We start from the raw sequence: 4,330 nt of genomic DNA, 5'->3' as shown, positions 1-4,330 counted from the left end.
AGGATATGAGGTGCTGTTCAGGGGAGGATAGGTGTTGATGTATCCCAGGAGCACTCCAGCTGATTCAGCTAGAGTGATAGGTGTACGTCATGCAAAGGTGTACAAGTTTGCATTCCAGCCCCTTTTGACATTGAGCAGTAGTACCGACAGTAGAGCTAGCAGTTCTGAGCTGTGTGAGATTTGGCACCGCAGGATGGGACATATGTATCATGGAGCCTTGAGTACATTGCGGGAGATCACTACAGGTGTGCCAGATTTCAGTACTGATCACTTTGATACTTGCAGAGGTTGTGCGATGGGCAAATTTGCCAAATCCCCTTTTCCCAGCAGTGACAGCAGAGCGACGGGGATACTTGATTTGATTCATTCCGATGTGAGCGGTCGGATGTCTCATGTTTCCTTGAGTGGATATGAGTACTATGTTTTATTCATTGATGATCACTCCAGGAGGACCTGGATTTATTTTTTGAAGACCAAGAGTGAGGTCTTCAAGCGGTTTCAGGAGTTCAGAGCTCTTGTGGAGACTCAGACAGGTCGAAAGATCAAGTCCTTGAGGTCGGACAATGGAGGAGAGTACACCCTTGGAGAGTTTGTTGACTATTGTGCGGAGGCAGGCATTAGGAGGGAGTTCACTGTTCCTTACAACCCCCAGCAGAACGGGGTTGCGGAGAGGAAGAACAGATCCATCATAGGGGCTGCCAAAGCCATGTTACATGATTAGGGGTTGCCATTGTTCTTGTGGGAAGAGGCCTGCAACACAGCTGTTTACTTGCAGAACAGGAGTCCGCATCGTGCCTTGGGGCACATGACTCCAGAGGAGGCTTTCTCTGGGAAGAAGCCTGATATTGGTCATCTTCATATCTTTGGATGCATTACATACTCCTATATACCCAAGGAGAAGAGGACCAAACTAGAGCCCACCACAGAGAAAGGTATCTTTGTGGGCTACAGTGAGACCTCAAAGGCCTTTCGGATTTACATTCCTACACAGAGGAGAGTTGTTGTCAGACGGGATGTGAAGTTCGAGGAGGACAAGGCCTTTAGGAGGTCACGGGAGTTAGAGTATCTGGATCAGCCAGACCCTCAGCAGCAGTTGAGTCAGTCGCAGGGATCCAGTGGGCAGGGATCAGGAGGATCCGAAGGTACATCTATGAGGATGTCAGGTCCGTCAGTGAGCAGTGGCTCGCCGAGTCAGAGGGGTGGTGCTCCGGGCAGCATGCAGAGCAGTTCACAGAGCAGTTCACTAGGGAGTCCATTGATGGAAAGTTCACACGGTGCCTCAGCTTCTACAGGTTCAGGTGCAGGCAGAAGGACAGCAGACAGACAGTCAGGAGTTCAGGCTACTGATGGTGATGAGGAGGAGGAGTTTCATTCTCCTATGGGAGAAGCATGCTCAGGGAAGAGAAAGCCCAAGTGGCTTCAGGACACCTTGAGAGATGCCACATCTGTTGCTGAGCCGAAGAGGCCGGTCAGAGAGAGTAGACCACCTGAGAGGTTTTGTAGCTATATGGCAATGGTTACCAGCATCCTTGACTCTGAGCCTTCTAGCTATGAGGAGGCAGCTAGCCAGCAGGTCTGGAGAGAGGCCATGCAGGAGGAGTATTCTTCTATCATGAAGAATGATGTTTGGGAGGTGGTGCCGAGGCCTGAGGGCAAATCCGTGGTTACTTCCAGATGGCTTTACAAGGTAAAGCATGCTGCAGATGGCAGCATTGAGAAATTCAAAGCGAGGTTTGTGGCTAGAGGGTTCTCCCAGGTAGAGGGAGTTGATTATGAGGAGACCTTCGCTCCCATGGCTCGATATACTTCGATCCGCTCCATTATATCGATAGCAGCAGAGATGGGTTGGAAGATCCACCAGATGGATGTGAAGACCGCATTTCTCAATGGCTTCATACAGGAGGAGGTGTACATTGAGCAGCCACAGGGCTTTGAGGTGCATGGGAAGGAGTCCCATGTGTGCAGACTGAAGAAGGCCCTTTATGGCCTGAAGCAAGCTCCCAGAGCTTGGTACTCCAGGATAGATACATATTTGCAGGGGATGGGTTTCACAAAGAGTGAGGCAGATCTGAACCTTTACTTTATTGTGATTGGTGAGGAGCCTCTCATTCTGGTGCTGTATGTGGATGACTTGATCATTACAGGTGCAGAGAGACTCATAGAGCACTGCAAGAGAGATCTTGCGACGAAGTTTGAGATGAAGGACATCGACTTGATGCATTACTTTTTGGGTTTGGAGGTGTGGCAGGAGGAGGGGCATTTCTTCTTGGGGCAGGGGAAGTATATTGTGGACATCCTTAGCAGATTCCACATGGAGGATTGTAGACCCATGTCGACACCGATGATCACCAACTGGAAGAAGCTTCATGCTTCGGATTCCGAGTTGGTGGATCCCACATTGTACAGGCAGCTGATTGGTTCCTTGATGTATTTGGTCAACAATAGACCAGATATCTGTTTTGCAGTCAACACGATGAATCAGTTTATGTGTGAGCCTAGGAAGGTTCACTGGGTGGCTGCAAAACACATTTTGCGGTACTTGCAGGGGACAGTGGATTATGGTCTGGACTACAGGCAGGGAGATGGAGTGAGATTGGCAAGATACACTGATTCTGATTGGACAGGTTGTGCTTCTGATAAGAAGAGCACTTCAGGGTGCTGTTTGGGTTGGGTTCAGTAGTAGTGTCATGGTTCAGCCGGAAGCAGCAGTCAGTAGCACTGAGTTCAGCGGAAGCAGAGTATATGGCAGCCAGTCTAGCTAGTTGTGAGGCCATCTGGCTTCGCAAGATGTTGTTTGGCTTATTTGGTCAGTTGTTGAGACCTTCAGTGATTTACTGTGATAATCAGAGTTGCATTAAACTCACGGAGAATCCAGTATTTCATGACAGGTCAAAGCATATCGGGATCAGATATCATTTCATCAGAGACTATGTTCAGAAGGGAGTTGTGAAGCTTGAGTATATTTCCACTGATGAGCAGGTTGCAGATATCCTTACCAAAGCCTTACCACGGGGCAAGCATGTCTACTTTAGAGACAAGATAGGTGTGGTGAGGAACACCTTCCTCGGTAAGAGGGAGTGTTGAAATTTGGTACCGGATGACAGGTGGTTCCCTTAGGCTTTGATCTTTGGCCTAGGGAAAAGTGTCCAAAAGAATTTAATTTTTCTCCTAAAGTGACTTTATAATTTTATAAAGTTAAATCTAATTTAAAAGTGACTTTAAGTGATAAAGTTACTAAGTCTAATTTTAAAGTGACTTTTATAAAGTCAATGAAAAATTAGAAAGGAAAAGTGACTTTGGAAATAAATGACTAAGTGGGTCTTTATTAAAGTGGGGTGAATTAAAAAATAAAAAGTGAGATTTAAATGAGCATTTAATCTCAGCCATTGATCTAAATCTATTTCATCCATTGGATTTAGAGATCACCCAAAAGTCACTTGGATCACCCAAAAGTCACTTGGAGTTATATTAAGGAAGGAAAAGGAGGAAAAGATCACATTCGATTCAATTCTTTCATGAGCAGATTGGGAGAAGGAGAGCAAGAGAGCAAGAGAGATTTCTGAGCAGGGAGGAGAAGGAGACAACAGCTTGGCACACATTCCAAGGCAGCAGTTGAGCAGATTTGTACAGCTGATTCAGCACACAGTGAAAGGCATATTTTGGCACGATTTTCGAGGAGAGGTTTGCACAAAAATCGAAGAGCAGTTTGCTGGTTTTTCTGCACGCAAAACGAGGGTCATACAGCAACATTTAATGTTGAAAGTGGGCACGAAAATCGAGGAGACCGTACAGCATTTATTGTTGTCCTGTTTGATGTAATTTCCAGTTTGCTGTGAAGCATGGGAAAAGAGATAAGTTGTAAATTTGCTTGCTGATTTTTTTGCTGAAAATTTCTCACTGTAAAAGGCAATTTTCAGAAATAAAAAAGAGCTCTCAAACTGGTTTTCCCCAAGAGTTGTAGGGGGTTTTTCGAGGGTCACATTGACCAAAAATCTCAGTGTTTAAATGTGTTTTAATGGCTGTTTATTACTGTTGATTTTTATTTCTGCAATTTCCAGCATTCTGTAAAATTTCCAAAATTTGTGTTTTCAGCAAATTTATTTTTTTTTCAGCTTGTTAAATGTATGGTTATGGAAAAGGGCATTTAACTATATGGGAGAAATAAGAAGAAACTGAAAATCGGGGTGGGAAAACAGAAATTTCTACAAAGGAAAAAAAAAAAACCATATTTTGATACTTTAGTCACTCTTTCTATCTTATATGGATGTGAAGACTATGGATGCATCACCTCTTTAAAATCTTAGAGAAGGGTAAAAAAATTGTATAACTT

The sequence above is a fragment of the Pinus tabuliformis genome, chromosome 3_1 (assembly GCF_031772625.1).
Source record: "Pinus tabuliformis cultivar Carrire ecotype Pingquan chromosome 3_1, CPIR1, whole genome shotgun sequence".
Classification (NCBI taxonomy): domain Eukaryota; kingdom Viridiplantae; phylum Streptophyta; class Pinopsida; order Pinales; family Pinaceae; genus Pinus; species Pinus tabuliformis.
Note: the sequence above shows the minus strand (reverse complement) of the source record.